The sequence below is a fragment of the Schistocerca cancellata genome, chromosome 3, assembly GCF_023864275.1.
Source record: "Schistocerca cancellata isolate TAMUIC-IGC-003103 chromosome 3, iqSchCanc2.1, whole genome shotgun sequence".
In the NCBI taxonomy this organism is placed as follows: domain Eukaryota; kingdom Metazoa; phylum Arthropoda; class Insecta; order Orthoptera; family Acrididae; genus Schistocerca; species Schistocerca cancellata.
Window position 1 is genome coordinate 282,098,681 of NC_064628.1, and position 18,315 is coordinate 282,116,995.

The 18,315-nt window shown below is 43.7% G+C and overlaps 1 protein-coding gene across 1 annotated transcript in view; it reads left to right on the plus strand.

The window, feature by feature from the left end:
* Window positions 1–3,980: 3,980 nt before the first annotated feature.
* The window catches only part of LOC126174948 (UDP-glucosyltransferase 2-like), a 190,255-nt gene continuing 175,920 nt past the window's right edge, over window positions 3,981–18,315 (plus strand). The window contains exon 1 of the mRNA XM_049921406.1: window positions 3,981–4,056. The gene's annotated coding sequence lies outside the window, so the exon portion shown is untranslated. The remainder of the gene's footprint in view (window positions 4,057–18,315) is intronic.

Below are 18,315 nucleotides of genomic sequence, written 5' to 3' on the forward strand. Positions count from 1 at the left end.
CGGTCTGCACGTCCAGCACGAACGCTGGTCCAACTGAGGCGCCAGGTGGAAATGGCATGGCAAGCCGTTCCACAGGACTACATCCAGCATCTCTACGATCGTCTCCATGGGAGAATAGCAGCCTGCATTGCTGCGAAGGGTTGATGTACACTGTACTAGTGCCGACATTGTGCATGCTCTGTTGCCTGTGTCTATGTGCCTGTGGTTCTGTCAGTGTGATCATGTGATGTATCTGACCCTAGGAATGTGTCAATAAAGTTTCCGCTTCCTGGGACAATGAATTCACGGTGTTCTTATTTCAATTTCCAGGAGTGTACTATTTAATTATATTCTGTAATATGAAATTGAGAAATTCACGAGCAGGATTTGAAACGGCACTTACAAGGTGGTGGCCTGGAACATGTAATATCTCTTTATATTCTACTAATTATCCCTGCACAATTCTATGAGTGAATTACGTTTCCTTCTTGACCATCTATATACTCGCAGAATCGATGCGCAAAGTAGTAGAGTACTATTACTATTCCATGAGCGCATAATTACTCTTTGTAACATTCTCTCTGGTGTGTTGAGAGGACTTCTAGGATCTTCTCTGTGCCGAATAGCCGCATTGAATAATTGTAATTTTGCTGTCGAGATTACTGGAAGAAAGTGATTGAAAATATAGTGCATGTTACTCAAGAAAATATATACTGAGCATTTACATCAAAGGTGTGTAAGGAATTTAATTATATATGTATTCTCTAATTGGAAATTTGCACGGAGGTGTCGTTTCGCTGGTAGTCAGAAGGGAACTTCGATGAATTGGTAGCGAACCTGCAGTTATTAGATCCAAGAGCTCCCTTATTTCATCGGATAATTGAACTCTATCAAAACAAACTTTCCGCTTGATCTGAGGTTTCCCGACTGACTACGCAACGCAAGAAAACGAAGACATTTTATTTATACAGGATTGCAGATCGCTTCGAATCATCGAGATTGCGGACAAGGAAAGTCATCTTCCGATTCTGGTTAAACAAGTAAAGCTTAATTATAACTTTCTTGAGCGACTGTGATATGGCTGCTTATGAATGAGATCATTAATAAAATACTAATAACTAACTTTCCTCCTCACCAGCAACCAGTATAAACACAATATTAATTAAAATTATAAACGTTAGCCGCTGCACTTCGATCGCTTCGTCGATAGATGGCTAACGCTACAAGTATACAGTGCGCATACAATTTCAACGTCGATTTTTTCCGGAAACCATCTGCTGTAACATGAAAAGGCGCTGTCCAGGTACTTAGCACAGTTTCCTCTACAACATACCTAAAATTCATGGAAATCCATAATTAACAGGTTTGACTGTCCCCTTTTCAAATAAAGGAATAACGTTAGCTTTTCCGGCAGATGTCACAAGGAGGAAATAAGGTCTTTCACATTGAATAAGTCCTTTGTATAGACCCTTACTGTTACGTTATGGCGAGGTTACTGTTGTGCAGTATCAGTATTAGAAAAATCGGGCAAAAGAGCGAAAGACTTACTTATTAGTGTTCTTAGGAGGGTTCTGGAAAAGTAATTGCAGCGCATCTGTAAAGCATATCGCACACAAGACGCTAGTGCGACCAATTCTGCAGTACTGTTCGAGTGGTTGGAGTCCGTATTAGGATAGCTACAGAACGTTATCATAGGGCAAGGCTGAAAGTAATGCGCAAGACGACGACATCAAGTGGAAATAGTCACATGACAGAGGTACGACGCTGTTATCACACATTTACTTACTAGCAACTGCAATAGTGGTGAATAATAACTGCTACGGATGTAATCGGAATTCGTAAAAAGAGGAGAAGTTACTTTCATAGATAAGTACCACAAATGATTACAACCAACATGGTTGGGAGAGTTAGCGATCTTACTTGCGATAGTTATTTGTGAAGAAACAACCATGATCGCAAAATATCATTTATTTAAAATGACCGGTTTCGGCACATACAGTAGACCATCTTCAGATTGACTGCACCATTTGCTGTAGCTGCCGACTTTATGAACAGCTGAGTGTTGCCAAGACGGTAACTGCTCCATAACTACAGTTATCGTCTCGACAACACGCAGCTGCTTAGCACGTCAGCATGTCAGATGCCCGTCTGCATGTAATTTCGATGCGATTCGATAGAGGTCACTAGCTGACGGACACTGTTAGAGCTGCAGTCAAAATACAGCCATTTTTATTTGCAGTTCTGTTTGTTTAATTTTTTAGTAGTTTATTAATTGCTATTATAATTGTGCTTAGTTATGAGGGTGAAGGAAGGTGTGAGTGTGAAATAATGTTTTTGTGAATTTTTATAGCAGACATTGGAGTAAATGGTCTCATGAGGAATGTTAGAGAATGATGTGTATGTTAGTCATTCGTACCTGGGGATTTATTATAAACTATTTCGTCAGTTTATGGTACTTGAGAAATGAGGTTATGATTTCGGTGAAGTAGTTTTGTTGAGAGGGAATTAATTTTATATTTTTGGGTTTTCAAAATTCGTTTATGTTGATTTATTGTTCTGATTCAGTGTCAAATTGTGATTGGTTCTGTATATATGCGCTGGGTTGAGCGGGTTTGATACTGCTTTCCGATTGGCTGTGATGTTTCTCTGCCAATCAGAAATTAGCATATTCCCGCGTATTTTGGGAACTAGAAACTTCTTTTCTGTAGAGAGATAAATCGGAGCTTTTATCTCATAGTGACCAGACCTGTTGATAGGTGCTTCGATGAAAATTATTAATATTGTGATATTTCGGTACCAAAACATTTGAGAAGTGCCGTAAAGTGTGGAAGAGAGTTCGATTTAATGCACGATGCGAAATTCAGAACTTTTGGTTACGTTTTAAATAAGTAAATTCAGCGTGGGGTGTTGACTACTCGCGAACGAGAATATTTTGTTGCCTGAGACTGATTATAGCAACATTTGAGAGAGCTGTTCTCAAAGAAACAATCCGTTTGTGAACTTTTGGTGAAGGATAACTAATAATTACAGTAAACTGGCTACGGTTATGAAAGATGTATGCGTGTGGACCATTCAGCCTTTGTACTGCTTAGAAAAAAACCTCGGTAGTAACTGGTGTATGCAAGTTTACCGTAACAGAGTAAAATTTTACACACATAAATGCTTTCATGTAACTGTTATTAACCTTCCACTGATAGAACAATTTTTAGTGCGACTTGTGGTTACGACATGTACAGCTGTTTCTTTCTATAGCTTTTTCTGGCTAAGAATTTGTGGTGTGCGTACTGTAAGACCTACGGTACACACATTATCAGATTATTTGACTTGTCACTCTAACGAAGTAGGCGATTGTCAGAAATATGTCTCGTGGTCTTATTGTGGCGTGTTTATTTTCTGCCGTTAGGTCAGACGACAGAAATGCCACTTTGCACGCTTGGAGTAGCAGATTGACGGTGACCAACTTTAAACAGAACTTGATTAATTTTCACACACATTTATTAAAATAATAACAAGCATAAAATAACTTAACATGGTTCTGGATGCTATTTACGATTGACTATCTGAAGTTCCTTTGGTCTTGGTACGTTAATCTTATTCTCACATATCTCTGATACTTGACAAAGTGTCTATACATTTCTCTTCATGGCTATGTACAGGAATATGATAATCTTATTAGGCACAGACTGAATCTTGACTATAGACTGGTACAGGCAAATGCAGACTGATGCAGACTGACTCATCGGAGGTCTGTACACTCATTATAATACCTCGAGCATTCAGGTATCACTGCACGAGTGTGATCCGCGAGGAGAAAAGGTTCTACGTTAGCAGCAATCTCATTGGCTGCGTTACATATTAATATGCGGATTGGCGGAAGCAGAATTTGGTCCGTCTCTAAGACAGCGCCATCTCGTAGTGCGGAGACGGACGAGCGCTGCGCTTGCGCTGTTGTGCTTAGCGGGGCGCGCTCTATTGGGAAAGTTGTGTACGCGCTGACTACACGGAACTATGTACACAACAGAATTGCATTTCAGTAACTTCAAGGAGGCGTGCGTGTGAGAAGGAATTCAGCATGAGGTGAGTGGAACTTTAATTCGCAGCAACACTGTACCGCGTCCCCCCAACCATGCCACAGATACGTTAAGTAATCCATTCCAAAAAAATAATTTCAGGTAAGTTTTGATGTGGACTGATAGGTGAAACCGGATAAAATAACATCTGGTCTATACAGAGGTTTCATATGATGAAAAAAAAGAACACTTTCAGATACGGAGAAATGTGCTCCAAATGCCCAACATAAATAGAATAAATTCATAAAGGACGAAACATTGTAAGTATTAAACCGAATACGCTGACCTGGTTAACCACATGACACAAAAATATGAGAAGTACGGTAAGGAAACAGAGATCGACAGTAGCGTTGTAAGTGGCCTGGCAGTTAACTTCGAATATGGGAAATTATGGTGCGATAATCTGTATTCATGCTTTGCGAAATAAGTGTACTGCATGATAACGTTTTTCATTTATACATAAAATGTATATATCTGTAAAGCCCAATATTGCAATTTCGACCATGCCCTGTTGTCAAGTGGAAATTACATTCCTGATTACGACCGTCTTGTATTTATTGCACTCTTTGCATTGAAACATAAATGGCGACTCGTATTTGGCTTAATTTTTTCTCTCATCTGTAATATTGAGTAGAGTAAATTATTCAACAATTTTTTTGTTTCAATTGAAACAGAAGTTGGTCTCATTGCATGGTATTCTGTGGGCTCATGTCTGTTTGTTACTATTTACAAATCCGCGTGATAGCTACTCGATTTTAATGCATTGTAAGTATATTGTTAGTCTTCTACGCTAATTTTTGGTACCCTCACATTTAATGGTGGACTCCGAAATTTTCCTTCACTTCTGCTAAAATGTATTACTTGTAGAATATGTTTATAACGTGAGAAAACATTTGCGTAACTACTGTTGCCAATTTAGCATTTGCAAAGAATAATGCTCTAGTTACCATGACTAGAAAGCGTACTCTTCTACATTTGCCTCTGGGAAATGCGTGGCACTCAGAGACCATTCAACGTAGAATGAAGAACTCACTCTGTGACAAGATGTAATAAAACTGAGTTCCAATACTGTCGCCGGCCGGTGTGGCCGTGCGGTTCAAGGCGCTTCAGTCTGGAACCGCGTGACCGCTACGGTCGCAGGTTCGAATCCTGCCTCGGGCATGGATGTGTGTGATGTCCTTAGGTTAGTTAGGTTTAATTAGTTCTAAGTTCTAGGCGACTGATGACCTCAGAAGTTAAGTCGCGTAGTGCTCAGAGCCATTTGAACCATTTTTTCCAATACTGTCAAAACCTGCCAACATGGAGTTCTCCATTAAACGCGAGAAAGTACGAAAAATTGCATGCAAACAAAAGTAAAGGAGAATAAAAGCAATATTCTTGACACACATTTAAATCGTGCAGATCACCACGGATTTGTAAGCAGAAACAAATACACAATAGTCGACAGAACACCATGTGACGAAACTAGCTTCTGTATTGTATGAAATAAAACAAATATGGAATCATTTACTCGACCCATCATTAAGGCTGCAAGCTGAACTCAATCCCATTACGATCAACGTATTTACAATGTATTTCAAAGAGTGAGTTACACACAAGTAGTTGTAATCAGAAGCACAATGTGGTGAAATCAGTTCTGATAACTACAAAACGGATCACTAAAAACTCCAGTTAGAAAGAGAGATGATGCATTGATAAACTTGTAGCACTCCAACTGGCCTGACAACGAACCAAGTCGTGTTACTAGAAGTCTCGAAATGAGTTTCACCTCCGTGTGGTTACCTGTGATTGATCTCTGGAACAGAAGATAGAAGACTAGGTTAGTCCCAGTACATCTTTCTGGTCAAAGGTAGCCTTGACGCCAAATGCGCTTCTGGCTAGTTGAAGATTTTACATTATTACAACCCAGCGATTTTACACCTACAGAGAGAACTAGACAATTATTTGACAGAACACTAGCTGTCCGTAGGGTTTTCTATAATACGATAATTAAGTGGCTATTAGTGGAACACAGAAAACTAACAGATGAATTGGACATTGATGTAAACTGTTTGTAAGAAATATATTATAAAAAGAGATATTAACATTTACCTCCAGAAATACTTGTGATTAATGATGTGAGGAGGTGATGTGAGTCACTCCGGCTACTAGTAAGAAATTAATTACAAATAAGGCAGCACAACTGTGTTATAAGTGTATGGTGACAGTAGACACGACGGAGAGCTAAACCGACCGCCGCAATAAAATGCAAGCAGTAGTCACATTTAGCCGGGTCTTTTATCGGCGAGCTCAAAGTGATAGCTCTTTATGGACGAGGAATATTACAGGGTGTTCCTCAACGATCTTTACAACTTTCATCACATATATTTCAAACATGGTACAGGTAGAAAGGTACCTCTTGCGGTTTAATCTTCACACACACCTAAAGTCTTAGCATCCGTTTAACAGAGTTCAATATGTGCGCCATATTTAGCAGACAATATATCTATGCGATATACCAGTTTGCCCCACGTGCAGTCTAGCGTATCCTTAACGCGTGGACTTCCTGTAGGACCCACACTTACGCCTGGTAGAAAGCATCCTTCAAAAACCCTAAAGAAAAGAATATAATGGGGTTATGTCTGGAGACATTTGGGCTAGAAAAAAGTCCTCCTCTGCCAGTCCAGCGACCTTCCTAATGACAGAGGCCCAAAGAGGAGCAGCACCATCCTGCTGCTGCATGTTGTCAGGTTGCAGTTTTTCGACCAGTGGAGAATAAACTGTTCTATCAAGTTCAGATAAACAGTCGAATTTATTGACTCCTTTACGAAGAACAACGATCCCACCACACGGCCATGAAGCAGAAGATAACACTAGACTGCTGCCCTGACTCCTTCATGCTAAAGTGTGTGTATGTGGGGGGGGGGGGGGGGAGGGGGGAGGCGGAGGGGGGGGGGGAAGGAGTCATCTATTGCGACTTTTGACTTATCCATTGTTAAGCTTGAGGCTGTTGGGAGTCAGCAAGAGCACTCCAAGGCAAGAGAGCGAGACACAGCACGGGTGGCGGATGTAACAGGAGGATCTAGCTTACACGGAAGAAGCTTGGGAATTGCAGACGCTCTGGACAGCTGGCCCAGCGTAGACGTACCATTTAGTTAGAAAATTAACTGGTAGCTCCATGCACCGCCTAAAAGCTGTTGTAAGGTTCCACAATAGACTGTAGCCGCCAACAGGCACGTCTTAGCATATGCAGCAAGCATGATCCTTGTTCCTGAGGATAGCACCGTCAGTGGTTTTGCACAGGTTAGAATGAGAAGGGAAATGAGCACTGAGTTACCTGTTTAAATTTATTTTAGAGAAAGTGGATCTGCAATGTTGACTGTTAGATGCTTAACTTTGAGCTTCTTGTTTTGAATGGTGCTCATACCAGCCCCTAAAGCTAAAAGCTTGCATAACGCTAAGTTTTGGTGACAAAATTCAACTGAGAGACTTCATAGAGAAATCTAATGGCAAGAATTCTAAGAAAATCATGCCCTGTCTGAAACTTATCATTATCACAACATCTGGCTATGAAATTAAATGAAAAACTGATTACTCTGAAACTAAATTTGGTCCTTGTGAAATTTGGTTAAAGAAAGGAACTGTTTTCTACCTTGTTTGCCTTACTTGGGTTGCACTGGATAACGCCGTGCAAACTGCTCTCTTAGCTACAGCGCGTCTCGATAATAGAGCTGCCAAATCTAACTCCTGAGATACACAAAGGTGAAGTGCGTTCTGTAAAAAATTTGCTATCAGTCTTGGTTCATAATTTTTGATAGTGGATTTAAATAAATTGGAAACCAATTGACTTTTGGGATGTGGAGAATGACTCTGGGTTAAATGAACTCAATAGCAGTCTCTTGTCATTTAACTTAATAAGATTTAATGAAACCTCAATAGATAGTTAAGCTTTATCTGAAATCTCATAACTGTAATCCAAGAATTACAAAAATTAAACTGTTCTTTTTCCCTTCACAATAAATCTTCCATCAATCCATAATATAATTCCTAATAATCCCCAATGTTTGCTACTCGTTGCTACTAAACCACATCTAGCACCAAAGCTCAACTGTCTGTCTCCCCTCCTCGCGATCAACAGATAACTCTGGCTCGCACCTTCGCAGAGCAAAGATCGCCTCTGACTCATCTCTGTCAAGGGTGCTTGCTCATGACTAAGCAGTTCAACACTTACGAGGTGGCCGGCCGCGGTGGTCTAGCGGTTCTAGGCGCTCAGTCCGGAACCGCGGGACTGCTACGGTCGCAAGTTCGAATCCTGCCTCGGGCATGGATGTGTGTGAGTCCTTAGGTTAGTTAGGTTTAAGTAGTTCTAAGTTCTAGGGGACTGATGACCACAGATGTTAAGTCCCATAGTGCTCAGAGCCATTTGAATTTGAACTTACGAGGTCGATTTCAGACACTCAAAACAAGGAAAGTTCCTACGAAAATATACACACACACCTTTAAGTACAGCAGTTGAAACAGCGGAGTGCATTCGCAAGATGGAAGTCACCACCCTCAGGGGAGAGCAAAGTGATGTAAAACACTTGCTGTCAGCCGTGCTAGGAAGGACAGTGGTGTTTCCCTTTTGGCTAAACACTGTTGGTGCTGTCGGGTTCACCTAAACTGGTGGCTGTCCGACCTTTGCTTAACGTGATTCAGAAGAATAAAGACCTTCAGTTCAGCAACAATAACTTTATTGCGAGCGTGTATCTGACGACGCCAGGCATGCATGGACTGATCGGAGTTACAAAATTTGCTTCCAGACTCTACAGAAGGATCCTTAATCCTGGGAAAACTTCCGTAGTTATTGGAGAGAAAACAGTACTCGTCCACACAACCCAGGAGGCACGGAACTACGACGAGGTGCCGCTAGTAGGGTGTCAGGAAAAACATACGCAGGTTTAACCCAATTCAACGCAACAGACGTGGTTTTGCCGTTCACTAGAAGGGGCACTGCGCCGTAGCACTTCATATGGGCCAGAACAAGGAGCTTGTAGAGGCGGTTTAACGCTCTCAGTGCGGAGCATGACGTGACGACATTGTTCCAGGTCCTGGTGCCCGAAAGTGGGCGGCTTGCCATGACGTGTGGCTTTCGGAGGGCGAATCTTTGATACATGGTCCCTCAAGCGTCGCAAGAAATCCGGCTGGCCAGTAGCAACTGTCTCTGTGGCATCGGCGTCTACAAAGTCACCAGGAAGGCGCAGTGTTTCTCCATAAACCAGTTCTGCCGCTGACGACCCCAGGTCTGGTTTGAAAGTAGTCCGTAAGCCTAACAAGACCACTGGTAGTGCGGTTGTCCAGGTTTCTTCGTGGCACATCAGCGCGGCCTTCAAACAACGGTGCCAGCGTTCGATCATTCCGTTGCTTGCTGGGTGATAACTTGTGGTCTTATGGTGGGTGTAACCACAGAACTTGGCCAGCTGTGAGAACAGGTCTGATTCAAATTGCCGTCTGCGGTCAATGGTAATATGTAGTGGGCAACCAAATCTTGCCAACCAAGTCATTGCAAAAGCGGAAGCTAATGTGTCTGCTGTGATATTATCCACCGGCACTGCCTCCGGCCAACGTGTAAAACGGTCGATCATTGTAAACAGATATGTTTGTCCGTTCGAAGGTGGTAGTGGTCCGACTACGTCCAAATGAACGTGGGCAAAGCGGGCGGTGGTATCAGGAAAATCACCGATCGGTGCGTGTACATGGCGGTTAATCTTGCAGCGGACCCACTCGCGACAGTCTTTTTGTATGCCCGGCCACACGAAACGTTGCGATACTAGGCGGAATGTCGGTCGTACCCCTGGATGGCACAATCCATGTACTGTATCAAAGGCTTGTCTTCTAAAAGCCGGCGTCAGAAAGGGAAGAGGTCGGCCGCGAGAGACGCCGCAGTATAGCTGTGTATCTTCCCCCGGAACACCAGCGAGTTTCAGTTACAATGCGGAAGCCGTATCTTTAACATAGGCAAGGAGTTCTTCGTCGTCTCTCTGTGCCTGTGCCAGTGCAGGAAAGTCTATGGTACTGGAAACACTGCTGATCCGTGATAAGCAATCTGCAACAATGTTGTCGATCCCAGAAATGTCTAATGTCGGTAGTAAACTGGGCCACGAACTCTAGGTGATGAAATTGACGGGGGGAGCAGTTGACACTATTCCGACGTAAGGCGAACGTGAGTGGCTTGTGGTCTGTATATATCGTGAAAGTTCACGCTTGCACTTGGGGGCGGAAATATTTCACTGCTTGGTATACCGCCAGGAGCTCACGGTCATATGTGCTCCATTTTCTCTGTGCAGGCGAAAGCTTGTGGGAATAATATGCCAATGGCTGCCATGCGTTGTCCGACCATCGTTGTAACGCGGCTCCGATCGCTGTCTGGCTCGCGTCTACGACAATTGCTAATGGCGCGTCGAGCCGTGGGTGTGCGAGAAGCGCCGCGTCGGCCATCCTCTTCTTTGTTGCCTCGAACGCAGAACACATGTCCTCTGTCCACTGTATCAGAGACTTACTATTTACTTTAGGGCCTGATAATGCCGCCGTCAAAGGTTCCTGCAGATCCGCAGCGTGGGGAAGGTGTCGTCGATAAAAATTGAGCATCCCCAAAAAACGACGTAATTCTTTGATCGTAGTTGGTCAGGGTAGCTTTAAGATAGCGTCCACCTTCTCGGACAGAGGAAGAGAGCCATCAGCAGAAATCTTATGGCCAAGAAATGTCACCTCTGACTCCCCCAAAAACACACTTGTCCACATTCAAGACGACACCGTAACGCTCCAATCGCTCGAAAATATCTCGCAGTTGTTGTCGGTGTTGTTCATGGTCAGCAGAGAACACTAACACATCGTCCAGGTAGGCGAAACAAAACGGCAGCCCGAGTCTATAAACCTTTGCCAGGTCTGAGCGGCATTGTGTAAACCGAAAGTCATAAATTTGCTTTCAAATAAACCGAAAGGCGTTATTATTGCAGTCTTTGGAATGTCGTCATTGGCCACCGGAGTCTGTGTATAAGCTTTAGCGCAGTCCGGAACTGTGAACACCGTGGCACCATGTAAAGCTTGATTATAATCCCACAGTAACCGAACGGGATATCTGTCCGGCACTGTTCGCGCATTAAGCGCACGGTAGTCACCGCATGGGCGCCAAGCTCCACCCTTCTTCGGAACAAGATGTAATGCGGAGGACCACGGGCTCTTAGATGGCCGCATTATGCCCTCGCGAATCATGGCGTCAAATACTGCCTTCGCTATCGACAATCGGTCCGGAGCGAGACGCCTAGGTCGGCATGCTACTGGGGGACCATCAGTCGTTTGAATGTGATGCACCGTGTCATGTGGTATGAACCTGGGAGCGCCGGGCGGTCTGGTCAAGTTCTGATATTTAAGCAGTAATTCAGTGTACTCACCCTCCGTAGCATGGACCTACTTGGCACTGTGCGTTGCGGTGTTGCGACGGAAACCCGTGACTGCTAAGCCAGTGACGCTGTCTACCAAGCGTGCGTTCGCGATGTCCGGCAGCAGGTGGCAGTGCACCAGGTCAGCCCCGACGATCGCCCTCGTGACGTCAGCCACTGTAAAATTCCACTCGTACGGGCGACGTTGGCCGAGATTAAGCTCCATCCTCTGTGTGCCATATGTTGCGATGGAAGAATTGTTGGCAGCCGTCAGACGGAAGGCAGTTGGCGGCCGCCAACGATGTATGGCTGTTGGTGGTATGATACTCAGTGTCAATGAAAAACTTTATGCCGGAACTCCTATCGGTAACGAACAGGCGCTTGGAGGATAACTGGCAGTCGGTTGCGCCTATTGTCAACCGCCGGTGGTGTTTGGGTGCGAGCATGGCGATGTGCACTTCTTTGCCTGATCGCCGAATCGTCGGTGGTACCAGCACAACGGTACCTCGCCTTGCGGAGTGGTAGTACCGCCGGAAGATCTGCTTCTCGAACGCCGCCGTCTGTATCGGCTTCTTCTACTATTGTCGTCGTCACGTGCCAGCAGCGCACTGACCTGGGCGCACAAAAGCTCAACCTTGGCAGCGAGAGAATCATGGTCGGCCTGTGCTACAGACGCGGTACTGTTTGTACTGTTGTCCAGCGTCGCGACTGCGCTGACCGGAGCCGATGTTATCGCGTCCTGAATCCGGTCTGCTAGCTGCGCCACGTCATCCAGCGGCATGTCCGTTTGTGAGGCGATTAGGGCTTTTATTTGCGGCGGCAACCTACTGCTCCACAGCGTTCTGAGCAGACTTTCTGGCACAGTAACGGTGTCAACTTTGCTGCGTAGATGTCTCAGGTATTGAGAAGGCTTCCTGTCGCCAATTTCTTCCTGTGTCAGAACCTGACGTATCCGGTCCTCTTGTGACGCGGCCACCCGTCGATTTTAGCCTGGCATAAGCTCCAGTCTCGGGCGGTGCTGTGATTATGTCCTGCACCTCGGATGCGTAACGTTGGTCGAGCTGGCTCACAATCAGTGCAAATTTAATTGCTTCAGCCGTTATTCCAGCGCAGCCAAAACTTGCCTCTGCCTGCGCGAAGCAGAGTACCGGGTTGTCGGGCCAGAACGGCGGCAAACGGACTGCAATCCTGCAGACGGCCTGCTCTTCGGTTATTATGTGCTCGTTACTTACGTAGCTCGCGCCTGCTTCTTCTTAATCACGTCGGTTTCTGCTTGGATCACGTCGGGGTCACCACTTGTCGGGTTCAGCTAAACTGATTGCTTAAAGTGATTCAGAAGAATAAAGACCTTCAGCTCAGCAACGACGCCCGGCATGCATGGACTGATCGGAGTTACAAAACTTGCTTCCGGCCTCTACAGAAGGATCCTTAATCCTGGGAAAACTTCCGTAGTTATTGGAGAGAAAACAGTACTCGTCCACACAAGCCAGGAGGCACGGAACTACCAATAACACAAAAAATAAGGAATAATAATAATAAAAAACAGAAATTATATAAAAGCTAGAAAACACAGCGCCTCTAGAGGTTGGGCGCGGAACTACACAGACGTCGTGTACAGTAATTACGACCGTTCAGCACTGCACTGACACACGTGAACAAACCACACACACAAACACACACACACACACACACACACACACACACACACACACACACCGGCGAGCTATAGTTAGCGCGCGGCAGCGTCGCTACAGTGCCAAACATGGAGTTGAGCAATCAACGTGCGATCACTCGAAGTTTGTGTTGCTGCATTAGTTGCTAACCGCTCGGAAATTGGAGACTGGCCTAAACATGCCTTAAGTTCTCATACGCTTGTTTCTGTCCTAAGAATGCACAAGAGACGGGTTCTCAGAGCCCAGACATTCACTCTGTGTCGCCTTACCTTCCTGAACACATGAAAGTAAGCCTCGGATGGGAACATCACCTCTTTCAGATAGTCTGGGTCATCGTCATTGCTATTCAGAATCTTAACTGCAAATGTTTCGTACTACGGCCTGTCATCAGGTTGAAGCGCTTGCAGCAGCTGGATCTTGTAGACATGAAGTTTCAGTATCTTGTGTAGTACCATGTGCACTGTGGTTGTTGGTAGCTAGAACTGTTGAGACACTTGACCGATTTACTTGTTCGAACTACGGATATTTGCCTGTTGCACACGTTCCACATTTATACACTCGTGTTCGGAACTCGTCCCGTTCATAACACCGTCGGCTTCCTTGAACGTCATGTGCCACTGTCTGTCGGTCGCACGTGATCGTGGTGTGTTTCTGCAGCGTGTCCAAACCTATGGATGTTCTGTTGGACCTCAGTGTCTAATTTAGTCTCTATCAACTATTCCATACACTGCTTGGGTTTATCCATTTTTGTCAACAACTAACCTAGTTTAGATGTTCGTGAATATCATGCCATGGACCGCACCTTTCTATTTATGCCTGTTTATGAAACACAGTTGATCAACTTTGTAAATTGTCGTTTTGGAACACACTGTACTTTTTTTAGCAACTGAAGCGAACGGAAAATTCGCTTGTGGCTTAAAGGGAAAACTGCCGACTGAAATACTTGAAGTTGCAATACAGGCGTACGATCTGACTCTATAAATGCAGAAGCTCAACCATGTGCATTTGCTGGACGAACGGCTCTTAGCACTACTATATATATTTCTATGAAATAGAGACTGAGGAAGGAAAGGGAAGAAATGGATTGAAAGGACATAGCCAGGATTTTGTCAAAGTGGATCTTACAACGACACATTTATTCTGAAAATTTCCATAAAGAACAACAAATCATTTTTATTCGAAATTGATCTAGAGGTTTTCGTCAAGCGGAGATATGATCTCGACTCTTAGTAGTGCTGTATATTGGCAAACCAGTAAGAAGCAGTCATATTCCAGTCTCTCTTCACCCTCCAAGGTCATTTTACACTCCTTTTCTTTCAGTATGGATTTGAGGTGAAGGAGTAATCTGGAATGCACGAGCGCTAATCTTCTGAGACAGCGTGATTATTACCGACAGGGATTTTGGAATAGTGAGATCTCTGTTCGACAGAGAAGCTGGAATAATTTTCAGTAGCGAAAATGCATACGATCTGGAATTATTCAGCCTTACACTTTCCCAAATTTCATTTAAGTATGTGGCGGCCACGTCTTGCAGTATAAGAAAGATCATTTTCTGCATTAAAGAACGTCCCAGCAGACAAATGGATGAGTCTAAATGAGAGGTCTAAATGGATTACCATTTATTTGTCATATAGCTTTTAGTGTTGGGAGTATCCAAAGAGAGGCTCAGCTCGCCTTCGATAGAGCTCTTTTCTTTTAAGCAGAGGGGCTGCATCGTTAAGGTAATTGTAATCTGCCAGGAAAGAAACGTGCTGGATTTCTTCCGATCAATTAGCTGTGGCCTGCAGTAAGGGGCGAACCTCGGTATTTGCCTAAACTGAAATTGGGAGTGCACTGAACAACATTTCCAAGGTTGCCATAGGATGCATTAAAACCACCTCGCCTCCAAATCCAGGGACAGCTAGCTCAGCGGCTCAACACGCAGACCTGTCCGAAGTCGGTGGAGAATTTGGAAAAACTGGATGTTGTACGTTGTTTTCAAATAAAATAAAATGCGTCGCAACAAAATATTGAATTCTGACACATGTTTTTCCCTTACATGTGCAAATTTAGTCATTTGATAGTACATGAATGAGTGCATATTTTAAGATTTAATTGTGCATGAAATTGCTGGCTTCGGTTATTATAGTCTTACAGGAGCGTAAATAGATTTTGGATAAAGAGCGAGGGAGGGATGAAGGGCTCTACCTGCTCGGACAAACTGAAGCAGCACGCTGAAAACATCTTTTAGAAATGAACAAACTATGGAATGTGCTGTATCACATATCCCTGCTCTCTACTACAACCTCCCCCCCCCCCCCCTCACCCCACCCACCAAACCAATCGTTCTGTATCGGAAATGGTTTTCATAATTGATACCGCCCAGGTGACCGGACAGAGTGATATTTTACTGCTTCGGCTGCTAATGATAGCATATTGAACAAATTTTTAAGCAAATACAGCCATCGCCGTTTAGGCGATATTTTTGGTGATGAACGCGATGTTTGGGTAACACAGCCAAATACAAGTGTATTTTTATGCACTGATATTAATTTAATGTTATTTGTTATGATATTTACAACTTCGCTGCTTTGTGAAATACTGAAATACTGCAACCCCTGGCCTAAGTTCTCCCAGCCTCCAAATAACGGCTCCAGAGCTAACATTAGCGCCGGTCGCTGTGGTAGAGCGGTTCTAGGCGCTTCATTCCGGAACCGCGATGCTGCTACGGTCGCAGGTTCGAATCCTGCCTCGGGCATGGATGTGTGTGATGTCCTTAGGTTAGTTAGGTTTAAGTAGTTCTAAGTCCTAGGGGACTGATGACCTCAGATGATAACTCCCATAGTGCTGAGAGTCATTTGAACCATTTGAAGTTAATATTAGCCTGCTATAAGTAGATAATTAGGCTATTATAGTTGTGTGTACATATTTTAAACTTACCATAACGTTAGCAGACGAATCAAAATAGTTTTCCTCTTCTTTATTTCTCAAATTTGTCCATAATTAGAAACTATCACAACAGCACACAGCAAAAAAAAAAAAAAAAAAAAAAACAATAAACGGAAGCACTTAACATTAAATTCAACTGCAAGTAAGGACTGAACTGATTAAAAATACAACTGAGCTCAAGCAAGGCCAACAATTGGTTTTGGGTAAAACAGGGATGGGCGATAGCTGAAAGTGTATGGGTGTATAGACAATTAAAGTATATCGTTAGCATTGATGACTATTGGTGGTGTACATCCTTTTTTCGTCGTGTGATTGAAAATCAAAATATCTTTCAATTTTACTACACAGCAACTACACCATGTGTACTTCCATTTAGCTTATAGGGGGGGGGGGGGGGTCCTGACCTCCTGGACCCACCCTTTGGCTACGTCCTTGTGGGTGGGTGTTAGTGACTTCTAGTCTCACATAGCATAGTGATAATGCAATGCCGAAAGTTGAAAATTTGTGCTGGATCAGATCCGAACCCAGATTTACTGCTTCTCATCAGCGGTTGCATTAACTGCTTCGCCCATTGGGACTGCTTCGTCCATCAGGATATTGGCTGACTCAAATTTCCAACTTATCTCACGCTGTCTGGACAATATTAGTGCATCCATACTGAAGCAAACCTGTTGCGCTCTTACAAAAATTGCAAGCTGTCGTTTGCTTTAATCATAAATATATGTATGAATGAAGCTAAATGTTATTATATTTACATAAGGGAAAATATTATCTTGGAAGAGTCTTCTGTGTATATGAATTAGTGAATTTATTCGTGACTCTTTTTTGCCCTACGCATGTAAACACTTTCAGAAGTCAAATTAATAATTATTATAATCAAATAAACTAATTTAATAATGTTGAACCTTAAATTGCTGGTGTACCCATGTACAACCACAATAAAACAAAAACAGTAAAGAGTAGATGGAGTATGAATGAGAACAGTGGCGTATTTAAGTTTACAAGATAATGACAACTTTTCAAGTCTTGTTAAGTCTCTTAGTAACCAAAACTTTCTGGAGAAATGGTTCAAATGGCTCTGAGCACTATGGGACTTAACTTCTAAGGTCATCAGTCCCCTAGAACTTAGGACTACTTAAACCTAACTAACCTAAGGACATCACACACATCCATGCCCGAGGCAGGATTCGAACCTGCGACCGTAGCGGTCGCGCGGTTCCAGACTGTAGCGCCCAGAACCGCTCGGCCACGCCGGCCGGCAAACTTTCTGGAGAACCGAGATGGTAAATCTTGCACAAAAATGACAAGCACAAATCAGTTAAGGAAGGGATAGCATACATTGAGGTGGTAGCTATACATATCCTCCCCTCAATTAATTCCTTTTACAACGCAATAAGACTTAGTTTACATGAATCCACTGGGAGACCCAACTTTATTCAAATGGAATCAACTACAATCAACTATACCAAAACTATGGTTCACCTGAGGACAGGGAGCTGTGAATATCATTTAACAGCCCTACACCAGTGCAGCAGTACTTCTTCCTTTCACCATGATTCAGGCGGCAATTGCTGCATCTGTAATGTTCTGACGCGTCCACAAAAATATGCAAATTCGTTCTGATTATCAGAACGTGGGAAACTTCCCTATCAGAGCCGTGAAATCCTGGCAGATTTCAGCGTGATGTGCACCCATTCGCTGCTCTAGCTAAACCAATTTGACTAACAGGCAGGACGATGTGTGTTGAATTCTCAGACGTCAGACAGTCTCCTTAGGACAAATAATTTCACACACATGACACACGATATGTCCGAGATGATATGCAATTCCACTGTCAGTACAGTTGGAAGCTGCCACAGGCTCTTAGTCCATCACAAGGTACAGACCACAAGTCTCACCCATTAGGGAAAGACCTAAAGTTCTCCACCATGGGAGGACCAAAAGACCACATAAATCGAAGAATTACAACCACCTTCCACCAAACCTTGGTACAGAAGTCGAATTAGCAAAAAGGAACTGCCACCACATTGCACAAACCAATCGATCTATGACCAACTCATTGAGTCTCCCATTCTCTCTTCTGTTGGTCTGGTAGCCAGTCCAACACAGCATCAGAGTTCCTATGCTGGGAAGCAAGCCTCTACCTTGCACATAGTGAGACGAGCCAATCAGCGGCACCAAATGTTCCTTGTATGAAACAAAAAAGATCTTAGACCAGGGAAGCTTTATTCTCATTGTAAGCATGGATTTGTCTTGTAAAAAAAAAAA